A 15746-nucleotide genomic window follows, 5' to 3' on the forward strand; every position below is an offset into this window, starting at 1 on the left:
GTGGTTTTGGCTCGGGATCATTCATGAGGTTGGAGGCGAGCTGCTGGCCGGGGCTGCATCATCTGAAGGCTTGACTGGGACTGGGGATTCCCTTCCAAGTTCCTTTGTGGGATGTGGGCAGGGGACCTCCCTCCCTCCACATGTGGCCTCTCCATAGGGCTGCCCCGAGGATGACTTCCCCTACAGTGAGTGATGAGAGAGAGGACATGAATGAGAATGCTGCCTCCAACCTAGTATGGGAAATGATCTACCATCCCTTCTGCTGCCTGCTCTTGGCAGAGGCTGCACAAGGGAGTGAGTTTCTAGAGGCTTCTTCAACTCATGACGTTTTCAAGTGAAAGTGATTGAGAATAAGATAAAGTCCATGATCAAGACAAAGCCCGGGCATTGGTGGGTCAATGGGAAGGTGATGAGGAGCTTCGGGCTTCTCTAGTTGAGGGGCTCAGGGAAACATCCTGTTGGATGTTGGAGATGGGGCTCAGGGAAACATCCTGTTGGATGTTGGAGATGGGAGCCAGATGGATGTAAACAGTTTCCCAGGTAATGCTGATGAAACATCCACTGAGGAAGGCGCCCATGCTCTCACCTGTTTCAGTATCGTCAGAGAAGCTCAGGAACATAAACTGGGGAAGATGTGTTAGTATAAACAAGGTGGACACAGGCAAATACACTTGAGAGAAGGCCATTCCTTGAATTGTGATATCCGTACATACCCTGAGTGAAATGAAATTTAGAGAAAGAATATTAAGTATGTGCATTTTTTTTTTTTTTTTTTTTTTGAGATGGAGTCTCGCTCTGTCCCCCAGGCTGGAGTGCAGTGGTGCGATCTTGGCTCAATGCAAGCTCCGTCTCCTGGGTTCCCGCCATTCTCCTGCCTCAGCCTCCTGAGTAGCGGGACTACAGGCGCCCACCACCACTCCTGGCTATTATTTTTTTGTATTTTTAGTAAAGACGGGGTTTCATTGTGTTAGCCAGGATGATCTCGATACCCTGACCTCGTGATCTGCCTGCCTCGGCCTCACAAAGTGCTAGGATTACAGGCGTGAGCCACCACGCCTGGCCGGATGTGTGTTTTATTTGCTCTGTCTGTATGTTTTTAAGGAGATAGTTTTGGGATCCCTGTGAACTCACACAATCAATTAATATCAGTAAAATAGTATAGCTTTGATGAAGATACACAGTACATACTCTTCTAGTCCAGGCACTATTCTTCTGTATTTAGAAATCTCCTTCCTTCTTTATTTCTTTAGCCTTTCCTTTAACTTTTTTTTTTTTTTTAAAGAAAAGTACTCTGCATATTCATGTGTGCATTCAGAAACATACATTGGTACATGGCACCTGCAGGAAGTATTTGACAATCGATGAACTAATATATAATTCAAGGGTTTTCTTTTCTTTCATTTTGCAATTAACGTCAGCATCAGTTCATTTCAAATTAATGAATACAATGGGAAAAATAGGACCTCAGAAGAGGTAAGAACCTAACAAAATTTAGAGGCAAACAAGATTCCCGCAATTGATCATTCAATATTTTTATCTCCAATATTTTAGAAGCTACTGTTTTTATGTCTAATGAACACTCCCTATGTTTATGTCCAGTGCACATTAACCATTCGTTTGGTCTTATTTATTTTAAAAATGTTGAACTCTTTCCTTTCCTTTCTAGATCTTTTTTTTGGGGGGGGGGCAAGGAAATATAATTTTTTCAATTTTTTCATTGTCTTACAGAGGTATAAGGAGTTGATTTCTTTCTCCTGCCCCCTCATTTCTGCAGCCCTGCTGTAATCAGCCAGCCCACAGTAAACGGAGCCCGCACTCCAAATGAGGTCTCACACAGAGCAGGAATGATTTTCACTGGCTAATTTGAGATACCTCCATTTATGCTTGACAGGAAGGCATTTTGTCCTGTCTATTCAAGATTCTTTTTGACAGCACACCAACTTTGAGAAATGCATCCCTTCTAAAGCATCCCTTTAACCCATTTTAAAAATGTGCATTTCTACAAAGAGATTTTGCATTTGTGGCATACATTTGTGAATGCATATATTTATATGGAAGGATAAAAAATTTATTTGTATACAAAATACATATAAAATTTGCCAACACACTCACCTGTGTCTCTTCACATTGGATGCTGCATAAAAGAGTTCATGTTTCAAGGATGCAAAATGCATGAGGCTTTTTCTGAGAGCTCTCAGGCCAGGACAACAAGGCTGCATCCAGGAACACTGGTCACAGCTGGAGATTTACGGCGTAAATACCAATTCAGACCCTAAACTGCTGACCACCGCCTCTCACAGAGCTCAGGCAGGCCTTCCAAATGGCTCTGTGTGTCTCCATGTGTCATTAACCCATTGCTCAATGCCATGAAAATGCATCCGATGACTTTTTCTTTTTTTTTTTTTCTGGTAAACAGTTCTATTGAGTGGGCAGGTGGGAGTACCTTTAGCGTTTGCTGGTTGGTCTCTCCAACTTGATTGCTTTAGGCTAATCCTATTTTAAAGACCCGTGGAAAGTGCTTTGGGCTTGTGAATGAAATTTAATTCTGTGCTTCCAACAGGAGGAAATGCACTGGCCTGGTTTAGGGGCTGCACCTCTGTGGGCTTTCTCCTGTCTCCTCCCCACCCCTCCCTGTGCTATCCCCTCGCTTTCCTAAAAGCACACAGCCCACCCAAAACTGACCTGTCCAAACAACAAACAGCTTACAGTAGCTGGCCTGGAAAGATCTTAGAAATCAAATTTTTGTGTGATTATTTAATTCCTACCCCAGCCCCCTGTTCAGCGACCGGAATGACGTGCCAGGAATTCATTTACATCCTGATTCTTATTCACTCTCATGCCTCCATTTTTGGACTTCAGGCGTTGCAGAAACAATACCAATCTTGCAAAATGATTTTAATTTGATGGAAGTTTTAGTGTTAATTCAGGTGTGATGAATTACTAATTTGAAACATCATTTTTTTTTCAGTGAAACTGTATTGAAGAGGAGGCCAGACCTAGCTATTAATGGTTTCTCTGGCTAATCTTGTGAAATCACGGGAGACCAAAGTCCTTCAGAATCATTTCTTTCTTTTTTCTTTTCTTTATTTGCCCTTGCAATCAGCATGCTTCATTTTTCTAAATGGAACAAAAAGAGATACCTAGGTAGTTGTTTGAGAAAGGATTTTTCACAGAGCGAGGTGCTGGGTGGTTTCTTGGAACATGGTTTTCCTCACTTCAGTGTTGGAAGGAAGATGCTTAATGAACCCTCTTCCTCTCAGCAGAGCTATCTCCAGACGTCCAGTTGGAGGTAGATTTGGGGCCTATGAATTTAAGGTAGTCCAGAGAGAAAATGTTTTGCCTTGATTTAATGTTTCTGGATGTGACCTTCAGGGCACCTGATTCAAATCAGAGAAAATTTCTAGTCTGCCTTCTCTGAGGACTTTGCAGGTCCAAGGGTGTCAGAGGTACCTGTTGGTCATCTGCGTGGATCAGACATGAGTTTTGACAACACACTGGCTCCCCCTGCTGGTTGCCTCTTGGATTCTCCACAGTTGACACTGTTACCTGCCTGCTCTCCTTCCCACTCCAGGACGTGAGACAGCTTTCAGTTCCCTCCCCACAAGGCCAGCGTGCATCTTCCACTGCACCCCAAAGCCGCTGCCTGATTCTCTTCTGTTTTCATAACCTGGGATGCCTTCCTCTGAGGTCTGCTTCACAAGAATGCATTAATCACTTCAATTTGCACATTCCCAGCTGGGTGGACATTTCGGTCAAGAATTCCAGGCGGAGGCCCTCTGCCTTTGACAGCTGGTTCTAGGGTTTAGCTGTTTAGGTTTTTTGCTCATGACTACTGGGAACTGCTCTGCTCAGAAATGATCCTCCCGTAATGTGGACGTGGGCGAGGGCTTGGGTGGGACCTTGCGGAGGCGTCAGGGGCTTGTCCTCCAGGGATCCCACTCAGTAGGGCCTCTTCTCACCATCTACTGACCAGGCTGTTTTTACAGAGCCACAGGGAGAGAGGCTAATGGGCAGAAGACGGATAGTAATGCCAACGGTTTTTGTCGGTAGCAATGCAAATGAATTTTGTCTGGTAGAGATACAATTGATTTCCTTTCTATAAGAAAGTATAACCGCAAACATAATTTTGTTATTGGCCTGGAGGACGTTTAGCAGTTTTGTGCTTATTAGCAAGTTCATTCCACATTCTGACCGCCTATGCGTACCTCGCGCTCCATGTGTGCTGTTGAACGAGTCGATATCTCATGTCTCCCTCATTTATTGATGAGTTAAACACCTTCTTTGACATGTGTTGATTTTATTTTTACATGGAAGTCATATACATCTAGTCTTCCCTACCACTCCCAAACTCAGGACACGCCTTTGGCCATATAGTCTCTGTTTTTCAATTAATCTCTGCACTTCCTTGTTCCTCAAGGGCATGAAGCACAGCCTCTCCCTTCAGAGCCTTTTTCTCTCTGTGTTAGTCAGGGTTCTCCAGAGAAACAGAAGCGACAAGATAAATAGATAAGTGGATAGACAGATGACAGATAGACAGTTGGAGAGACAAACAACAGACAGACCAATGGAGAGACGAACAACAGATAGACAGAGACAACAGATAGATAGACAAATAGACAACAGATAGACAAATAGATGAGAGATGGAGACACAAACAACAGACAACAGATAAATAGAAGACAGACAGATGGATAGATAGACAACAGAGAGAGATAAATAGATAGATAGATGGATGGACAGACGGGGATTGATAGAAGAGGTTTATTAAGAGGAATTGGCTGATGTGACTGTGGAGGCTGAGAAGACCCACACGCTGCCACCTGCACGCTGGAGACCTGGGAGAGCTGGTGGTGTCAGTCTCAGTCTGCATCTGAGGCCTGAGAACCAGGAACTCAGATGTTCCAGGGCAGGAGAGGATGTCTCAGCTGAAACAGAGGAAATCTGCCCTCTCTTCACTTTCTGTTCTACTCAAGCCCCCGGGGGACAGGTTGATGCTGCCCACATGGGTGAGGGTGGAGCCTTTTCACTCCATCCACTGATTAACGTGCTCACCTCTTCCAGAAATGCCCTCACCGCCCCCCAAGAAATCATCCTTTACCAGCTACCTGTACACCCCTTGGCTTGGTCAAGACAATACATAAAATAAACCACGGCATCTTCCCCATCTTTGCAACGACTCCTCTGAGACCCTGTGGGCTTATGCACCACAAGCCAGGAGAGAATTTGGGCCCTAGGATGAACAGCTGGTGTCGAGTGGAGGCTCAATCCTACAGCCTGCGGTACACCACGGCCCCCAGGTCCTGGACACACATCTGCGAGGGAGGCTGCTCTGACTCCACCAAGCCTGTAAGGTCAGGGGTCTGCCAAGTTGCTCCTGCTGGCACCCGTTCTGATGTGCACAGGTGGGTTCCATCACAGCCTGTGTCATCCACCTAACTCTGCTTTCCCCTCCTTTCTAGCAACCATCGAAGGACATGGTGCTTTCCCTTGACTTGCTCAAGAGCAATTTCATTCTTTTTTTCTAGGTAATTGTGGCTGTCGTCCTGCGGTTGTATTTCTAAGGTGCAACAACAACCCTGCTGGCTCCACCGAGGATGAAACAAGGAAGCTGGTTGACACTCTGCTCCGAAAATACAAGAAAAAACCATCCATTTAAACGTCGCGGGCACGTCTACTCCGGAGGACCCCCTGATCGGGAACGTTGTGAATCTTAGGCTCTGCGGTGCCCACAGGCTGTAAGATGAACAGGTTTGTTTCAGTGACTCAGATGCAGTCAACACCATGTGTAGGCCTGGGAGGCCTCCCTCAGCTGTGCCCTGCCTTTGTGACTCCATAGCTCCTTGAGACAGAAACATCGATGCATGCAGTGCGAGGTTCTGCTCCAAGCAAAGAACACGTACCCCTTTAGAGTTCAGTGGATGCGTCAGTGGACAGCAAGGAAACTGAGACTCAGAGAACCAGTGGCTCTCTCACCCAGGGCATCAGAGGCAGAGCCAGGGCAAGATCTCTGTCTCCTTGGCTCCCTTCTCACGGTTCTGGGCCAGCTGGGCCCTTGCAAACTTGGCTTCCCACCAGCCACGGGACTTCCTGATGAACAGGGCACATTAGCTCAGAGAGCCTATTTCTCTTGGTTTTGCCCAGAGCAAGCCCTTGCTACAGCTGTTTCTGAATCTCCTGGGAGTTCGGGTGGATTTGTGGTCAGGGCTGAGGAGCTCTCTTGTTGATTCTTCGCTGGAAGTGGGAAGTCCTGCATTTCTGTCTCAGAATTCGATTACATACCTTGTTGAGTCATGAGTTCCAATCTACAGATGAAGCACTTGGGCTTTTGGTTCAGCGCCCGAGACCTACCAGCCGCTAAGGGGCTAGAGGGTACTGGAACCCAGGACACGTCAGCTCTTCCTGAAAGTGCACTGAATTCACATGAACGTTTAGTAATTTTAAAGTTCTTTTCACATTGGAATCTAGAGTGTTTGTGTCCTTTGCACTTAATACTCAGGGCTTTGAATGACTTATCTTCCAAAAGATCTTTCTTTTCCTGAAAGCCAAGAGGAGGGCCTGTGGCAATAAGCACCAATCACCTCGTTGGGCATGAATATTGCCACAGAAAACTAATGTTTTCGTGCTAATACCGTGGAAGAGAAGAATACCAGTGTGGAATTTGGGGAACTGGATTTTTACTTTAGGTATTATTAGAACCCCTTGCATCATTGTGGCCAGTCCTTATCCTCTCTGGACTGCAGCTTTCTGGTTATACATTGCTCTGTTAGCCTCTGGAGCTCCTCCCAGCACAGAGCCCTGTAGTATTTCTATGAAGTAGGATCAGGAGTCGGGAGGCCCGGTTTTACCTCTGTGTGACCTTGTTGCTGAGCCTCAGAAACTTGGCAATATAAGGATAATTCTGGACTTTTTTAGCTTTAAAAATACAAAACTCATCAGAACAAAATATTCAAAAAGAAGATATCAGCCCATCATTCTTAGGTACTTTGGGATCATCAGGACGGTGTCTCCGATAATCTCAGCTGACAGTCTCCACACCATTCTTTCTGTTTATAAAGTCTCCATGCTCTGAAATTGTATTTTCTCCAACGCCCAGCTCTATCAGAAGCTGCCATCTGGAGAGGAGGATGGCACCAATTAGTTTCTGATAGGAAATCTCAAGAATCTCCAAAATTGGTCTTCAATTTTCTGGAAGTACAAATAGGAACTGGGTCTCAGCCCTGAAACTGAGATCAGATACCGAGGACACTTTAATCAGTGAATGACGGTCAGAACCATGTGTCGCCCCAAACATGGGTGTGCCTGCTGCACCCAACTGCAGTGTGATAATGGTCATCACTGCAGCCACTCAGCACAATAACTGTGGTGTGATAATAACCATCACTGCAGCCACTCACTCACACATGCATGAGTATTAGGTGGAATAAATCAAGTGCAAAAACTGCTTATAATTGACGGCTGTGCTCTGACAGTTTGTACAAATACGGCTACCGACCACTTTTTTGTTTCTTGCACCTGTTCAGTGAGAAAACCCTTTAAACATAGACAGTGTAAATTATGGTAGAAACGAAGAACACAAGGGAAAATTAAAGACTTTCCTCTGAAAACCCCACTTTTAATCAAGGCTGGAAGTCAGAATGCCACAGTTGAAAGAAGAGGGACACGGAGAAGACGTTTATGCTAGAATGCTTAGGAATTCAATTTCACTTCCAACAAAATGGTGCCCGTGAGCTGCTCACATAGGAGACTTACCAAACAACCTCACAAGCAATTCGGCAGAGCTTCCTCAGCATCGAAAAACCCCAAGCAATCGGTGTGACCGACTTTTCACCACTAAGGGACTCTCTGGGTTAACACACGTTGGAGACACATGCTTCCTTACGTTTATGGTTTTCCCAGCAAAGTCTAGGACCTCCCGGGTTGCTGTCTTCCACTTTTCATTGGCAGGAACTGTGGGTAAAACATGAGATCGACAGGTCATTGGAATGGGTAGCAAATCCCAGAGTGATGCCCTGGCTTTGAGGGCAGCTTTTGAATCATACGCATCTGGGTTCAAAACGCGGCTCCTCCCTTTGGTAGCACTGTGACCTGAAGACACACTAAAGAGGCAGGTCACAGACACAGAGGACCTCGGGGAGGGGAAGCAGACCTTCATTCTGCAGCCCTGGGAAAGAGGCCCCCCGACTGGAAGCCTCCACGTGTCCATCTGGGAGGCAGGGACAAGGGCCGAGTGCACTTCGCACTGCGGTGAGGATACTGTGTAGCGATGCTTATGAAGGGCTTAGCCTACTGACTGTCATTGTCCGGTACTCAACCACGGGTACACGCGGTTCTTTGCCCATGAAGGCGTTGGCCTGGTGTCTTTCACAAATCCGTCAAGGTCCCACGAAGGAGTTCCCCAAACCGTGTGACTGGGAACCCTTGTGCATGCGTATCCCGGGTTACTAAATCCATGAGATTTGACTCCTCAGCATGTCTGAAGATTAAACTGTGAAACCAACAAGCGAGATTTGATGGCCAAGCGTGTTTCCTTCAGGGGGCGGAGTCTCTAAAATGTGCAAAGAGAAAAGTGAGAGCCACACTCCGCTTGCAGAAAACCTTTACGGAGACCTGGGATCACGGGTCTGAACGTGTGGGTCGTCTGGGGTGAGGGGAAAAGGAAATCCAGAGTGGTTATGTCCCCACCCGAAGAGTAGAGGTGACTAAGGTGAATCTGAGAAACTACCGAGTTTGGGAAGCCACTTGAGGGGCTGTGGTCTTGACCCTCGCTGCCTCTCAGCCTTTTTTTTTTCTTTTTTGAGATAAAGTCTTGCTCTGTCACCCAGGCTGAAGTGCAGTGGCATGATCTTGGCTCACTGCAACCTCCGCCTCCTCCACCTCCCAGGTTCAAGCGATTCTTCTGCCTCAGCATCCCTAGTAGCTGGGACTACAGGTGCCTGCCACCACACCCGGCTAATTTTTGTATTTTTAGTAGAGACGGGGTTTTGCCATGTTAGCCAGGATGGCCTCGATCTCTTGACCTCGTGATCCGCCCGCCTTGGCTTCCCAAAGTGCTGGAGTTACAGGCGTGAACCACCGCGCCCGGCCTGCCTCTGGACTTTCAATGCCTCGCAGCTCCTTAGTGAAGAAGCGAATCAGCAGAGTCTTGGTGATTAAAAGTTGTGAATGTCTCCTTTCCTTCTGATACATTGAAACGATTTGACACAGGAAGAAGAGAAAGCAGAATTTAGCTATTTTTGGCGATTGCGGTATCGAATTGATAATTTGCTCAATTTTCTTGCAAAATTGCCTCATTGAGAACAACTGAGCAGATGGTTTTTTGTTTTGCCGCGTTCTCTTCCCAGCCCCCAGCCAGCCCCGCGCTCGCCTCGCGATCCAGCGCAGCCCTGGAACTCAGGCCGCAGAGGGATGGAGCGACCTGGAAACGCCCCCAGAACGGGGCCGCTCTGGAAACGTCCCCGGGCGATGCCCGTTCCTGCCGGAAGAGGGCGCTCGGGACACACTCGCGAGCCAGCCCGGGGCTTGCAGGCGGCGGTCAGAAGTCAGTGCCCGCCTCGGGCTTCTAAACTGTTTTTCTTCAGTAATTGCCAGGTACACTCCTGCTCACCTGAAATGTGTCCTTTCACTTCCCCGTCTTTAAAAGTGCCCCTTCTATATATAATGCCACGAGTAAGATGAACAGCTGCTAAGAAGCTGGTCGCTGCTTCTGTGTTTATTCAGGAAATGCAAGACTCGAACGTCAGTGCAAAGCTGACCACGCTCAGGGTCTCTTGCTTGGACAGTGATTCAGTCCTGGGTCACCCACAGCACCAGTGAGAGACCCACAAGCAGGTCCTCACCCGCAGGGCAGGCCAGGGGTCGACTCCAGGAGCAGCGCACGCTGTGCCCACCTGCTGCTGCCAGCTGCCTGCTTCTCCAGGTAGGGCTGCAGATGCCCCTTCTAGTCCTGTACACCCGCGAGCGTCCGGGCATTTATGTGACTCTGCTCCCGCCCATTTAAACCACTGGCATCACACACGCCAAGTGCCCTCCTGTAGCTCCAAGGCAGTGTGGCTTTTCGACCCTGGCCATGCACCAGAATTGTCTGTGGGGCTTTATGAAGATGGGTGGCCAGATGCCGCCCGGGAGTTCTGTTTTTACAGGTGAGTTGTGGGGTTTGGACACACACACACACCCCTACACACACACACACACACACACACACACACACACTCTCTCAAGCTTTTTGGGCAATATGGACATGTAGACTTGACAACTGCTCTTCTGCTGCTGCAGATAAAGGCTGATAAGGTGTGACCGGGCCATCACCCTCACTGTCCACTTCATTACTCCACAGGCAGCCCAGTGCTGGGTTGGCAGAAACGGTATAGAGGCCAGAGGGCATCAGGATCCAGTTCGGAAATCCTACAAGTATTTTTGGAAATCCCATTATCTTTTCCCATCTTTGGAGTGGCACTCACTGCCCTAGAATCATGGGCGCAGCTGCTGTCTCTGGCTCTGCCACCCCTGCCCATTCCCTGCAGTCTCCCACTCGCAGCCACTGAATTTCTTGGTAGTGTTCTAGTTCTCCGAAGCCCACCCAGCTCATCCATGGAGCACCTGTCTTTGGAGGACACTCACCTTGCTGAATCTATCACTCTTATTCCAGAGTGGGTCTCACGGCTCTACTGGATGATCTTGTTCTCAAGCAAGATACAAGTTTCCCCCAAAGTTGCCTTTTCTCCCTTTCCCAGCTCTACTGGTGCACTTGCTAGATGGGTGATATTTTTCCACAGCACAGTCATGTTTTGGGTACTGACAGCTTAGGTAAAACTGGCAAAAATGTCCTGAATAGTTGTCAAAGAATGCGTCATTGAGCTCCTTTTGGGAAATACAGTTTCTACCCAGAATAGAATAAAAGTGAAGATGTAACGGAAAAAGGGAAGTCGTTGAGAGACTCCTTGTGTGTTTATAATGGTACCTGGTGCTGTGCGGTTGCCATGAGACCGGCCCCCAGGTGGCCTAGGATGGAGTGCTGTCTATGCAGCTGCCAGGTTTGTGTGCACAATTCCCACGTCCTGATGAGGTGTTAACTCGAAAGCTTCCTATAGTATGCATGTTCTCACAAGGGTGTGTGGTCAGACCAGGGGTGGGCGTGGCAGGATAGGGAGCAGGTGGCAATCCACAGATAGAGTGAAGGCAAGAGCAGCTGAGGCTCTGACAGTCCAGGGCACGAGGGCGAGTCCCCACGCAGGTTTCATGCCTCCTGGCCCTCCGGGAGTGGAATATGGTTATGTCAATGTTGAAGGAGCCAGATTTGCAGAATGGAGGCCATTGGCATTGTGTGAACTCTCTTCAGAGTCTTAAGAAATGAATGGTCCCTTCCCTGGAGAAGCAAATATTTTCTGGATGAAAAGTATTGTGGCTGTTCAATCACGTTAAATCAGAGTTTTTGAAAAGTACATTTTGAAGCTCTTTTGCTCTTATACTTTTAAAAATAACAGGAGGTCAGAGTCTTGGATGCTAAATCAAAATAGAAGCAGCTTAATTTGGTGACAGCTGTAAGAGATCTTGCTCTTCCCAGAGCTCCTAAACCTTGACCTGCAGGGCGTGTGCCCACCCAACAGGGTCAACTTGTTCTACCAAAGCAATCTGGGAGGGGTGGCTGTGGGTGTGTGGGTGGAATGTCACACACACATCTCATTTCCCCCTCACTTTACACGAGAACATAACGATTTTTCTTCTTAAAATATAGTCTCCTACCCTCACGAGTAGGGAGAGATTGGTACATTTGGCTAAGTGTTGTGTCTAGGAGATTTGGTTTACAGGCCTTCTCCATGCCTTTTCTACTAGAAAGTGTGTGTCAAACAGCTTCATTCAGCGATGGTTAAAATATTTTATTCTCTCTCTTTTTTCTTCTCTTAGTGCAATTACTGCTAGGGAATGTGGTGAAGCTATTTCTTTATTTGTTCATCTGTGAGCTTTCCTTCTACATGTTCCTGTGCCCTAGATAGCCTGTCAAAGAATTGTAAGCATTTTTCTCCAAATATGCCTGGGGTAAAACAGAATTTTGTAATAGAAATGCAGACAGCCTTCTAGATGTGAACTGTTCTCACGATGGTAAATATCATCTGCCTTCAAGGACGCATCTGCGTTTAGTGAAAAGGGAAGGTCTGACTTCAAAGGGTCATTTTGAGAGAGGCTCCAACAGAGGACACAAATCCTCCCTAAGGGGAAGAGAGCAGAGGGTATTGTTGACAAAGGGGGCTCAGAAGTTGATGGCTTGCGTTCAACTCCCGAATTCATCAGTTACTGAGTTGATGTGTGGGCGAATGGCTTCACCTCTCTGGACCCAGTCTCCCTGTCTTTGACATAGGAATGGTGACACAGAAATCAGGACATAATACCTGTAACACGCTCACAACCATGCTCAGAGCACAGTGACACTTGGCCTGTGCTGTTGATTGTTATTGACAAACTCAAGTTTCTTTTCTCTTACAACTCCACGGAGAAATAGGTCTTCTTTGAATGTGTCTTGTGGTACCAGGGGACCTCACAAACCTCCTCAACCTCTGGTTGTCTAAGCAAGCCCGGGAAATGTAGCAGTGTATCCTTGAAAAAAATCCTCATTTTTATGCTGTTGTTCGACCTTAAATGGTTTCCCCAGGATAAGGAGAACTTTACTAAATTTCCATCAGGATAGCAATCTCAGCATAATTTTCACGGCATATTTCCCTTGCAATATTCCATTTTGGTCACCGCAAGTTCACATTTTTTTCTTATCTCAGGAAGTTCAGGTCAGTTTTTCATAAATATTGCTACAGCAAAGTAAATGATTTGGAAGGAAGAATTCTAACCCCTGCGCTTTCCACTTACAATGGTCCTGATAAAAAGTAATTGGTCCTGAGTTCTTTTCACTCTCCCTGACCAGTCCATTGACTTGTGAGTTTTTTAGAAGGAAGAAGCCTCAGGTTCACCGAACCCAAACCCATCTTTTTACAGATGAGAAGACTGAGGCCAAAGAGATTAAGTTTCACTCAGTTTAAATGAAAAGCAGAATCAAACTTTTAATTTAGGATCTGTTACCTCAGTATGTGTGTGTGTGTGTGTGTGTGTGTGTATTTTTTTTTTAAAACTACTCAGAACAAGAGTTACTCTTACAAGATTAAGAGAAAAGCTGTAAAGTGCACAGCTGGGCATGTTTTCAAAACACCAATGTGATGAATTTTAAAACTAAATATGAGCTTTTTGAGAACCATCTATTTATCTGTAAAATGTAAAATAAAGCCCCAACAGGGAACTTCTGGAAGTCACTGAGTGCTCGGCACTCCCTTCCTAGAGATTGTTGAGGAAGTTATTCTGTGCCTGGGTGCTGTGGATTCCTTTGTGGATGAGGAATAAATGTTTTCTTTTTTGAAACTCACTAACTCCCAATGAAGAAAACATTTGGGAAGGAGAAGGAGACAGGCTCTTCCTTCCTTTTCATTCTGGGATTTATCCGGAAGAGTCAGGTGCCTGGCAAGTGAACTCCCCAACTCAAATTTGTATGTCACTCGTATCGACCTAAAATGAAATAAAAATAAAAAACTCTAAAACATCACATTTCTGTCATTAAAGAGACCTAGGAAGGGAAGGCTTATGGCCGGCTTCTTCACAATCCAACTGTAAGTAGGTTAGCCGGATCCTGGCATCCGTATCTCCTGCTGGGTGAGGGTCACAGGATCTCAGCACCCAGGTGAGGCAACGATGTTGAAAGAGGCTTCAGAAGAACTGGGCCAGAACAATGGAATCAAACGGAAAAGACTGAATTCAACCAGCTTGGGGAATGACCAGAGAGCGTCTGTTGGCCCAGCAAGGATTGAAAACAAGCAAAGATTCCCAGCAACAGGGCCATAGCATAGCTCTCCAGGTGTCAGCACACCTGCCCCGGACCATCAGCTGATGAGAGCTTGTGATTGTGCCATCCAAGGAGACGTAGCTATTTGGTCTTCATCTGGTTCTGGGCACAGAGCGTCTAAGACCCTTGGAATCTTTAGAGTGGTCAGAGTGCCTTTGTATATTCAGGACAGGCCTGGGAGCTGGGGACCCCTAGGTAGCTTCAGGGTGGGTCTGGGGTTCCGAAAGATGAAGGCAGGACTAGAGGGCTGGAGCTGTCAGTCTCCAACCAAACCTCTGACCTGGAGGGAGAGGGCTGGAGATGAGTCAATCCCCAGTAGCCAAAGATGTCATCAACCATGTCTACAGTGACACCGCTATAAAACCCTAAATGGTGGGGGTTGGAGAGCTTGCAGGTTGGGGAAAACCTTGACATTCTGGGAAGGCAGCGTTCCCACTCCCCAGGGACAGAAGCACCTGCACTTGGAACCTGCCCCCGCCCACCAGGCCTGGAGCAATGCACCTCTTCATCTGGCTTCACAGGTCCTTCATAACGAACTGGTGATAGTAGGTAAAGGTGTTGCCCTGGGTGCCATGAGCCAGTCTGGCAAGTTATTGACCTTAAGTAGAAGGACATGGCAACCCTGATTTTTAGGTGGTCGGTCAGAAGCAAGAGACCTGAAACTTGCCATTGGTGAAGCAGGGGTGGTCTCATGGGACTGAGACCTTGACCTGTGGGGTCTGCCCTAATTTCAGAACTGAATTCAGTTGTAGAATACACAGTTGGTGTCCAGAGATATGAAGAACTGGTCATGGTGAGAGATAAACCACACACTTGGTGTTAAAAGAGGTGGAAGAAATAGATCATAGGACCTTCCGTGTCACAGAGGGCGGCCTGATTTGTTTCGCCTGCTGTAGTTTCTTTATTAATGGGTGTGTGACTTTATTCTTTGAAAGGCTTAGAATTAAGAATAGAGAGAATAAAATATCAGACTCATAGAATCCACACTTCTTGGTTTTTAGAAACAATTTGTTTATATTTTGCATTTTAAATCATTGTAATATTTAAGGGAATCTGATACACAGAGCGTCCAAGGGATAGCCTCATGATTCCAGATGAATTTCATAGTTAAATTTAGACTTGCAACTTTAAATGGAAAGGCATAAGTGAATTTATTAACCTTGTACACAGGACTGGAGTGTTTAACATAACTTGAGAATGACTTTATTAATTTGTTTTGAAGTTTATTACATTTACTTGCGATGGTAAAGATTGTAAAGTTTTTGTTTATAAGTAAGACCATTGAAGTGAATATAAGGAAACCATAGTAAATTAAATTCATAAATGCAGTGTGAAATATTTACAAGCATTAATTGAGTATTGAAAAGTCCCATAATAAGTGCCAACATTTCTGATATTTATATATAGAATGAAATAACGTTAAGAACGTGAGAAATAACGTTTTTGTGTTTGATAATGTAAACACTGAATGTTAATAAAATAACAAAAACAAGGAACAGCAATCAGTCTGTCTGTGCCCCAAAGTCTCTCTCAAGGGCACCGAGCAACTCATTGTGATATTAACTAATATTTTTTAAAATACAAACACACATATGCTTACTGTTGTTAGAAAAGAATGTTTTATTTTTTACCAGAAAAAGTACTGTAAGTTCCCATTTCAGAGGTAAATATCCACCTTGGAATAAAATAATCCATACGCATTAGATTTAATTATTCTGTAAGTATTTATCACACACCTCTGGGCTTCATGAGGGGCTGGTTCAGGTTCTATCTAACGTAGGGGCTGTGGTCCTGCCTCCTAGTTCTTGAGTCTTGGACTTACGTCTGGGTGGGCAGGCGGATGTGGACCAACGCATCAGGGGAGTGAATAACC

This window comes from Macaca nemestrina, chromosome 9 (genome assembly GCF_043159975.1).
Source record: "Macaca nemestrina isolate mMacNem1 chromosome 9, mMacNem.hap1, whole genome shotgun sequence".
In the NCBI taxonomy this organism is placed as follows: Eukaryota; Metazoa; Chordata; class Mammalia; order Primates; family Cercopithecidae; genus Macaca; species Macaca nemestrina.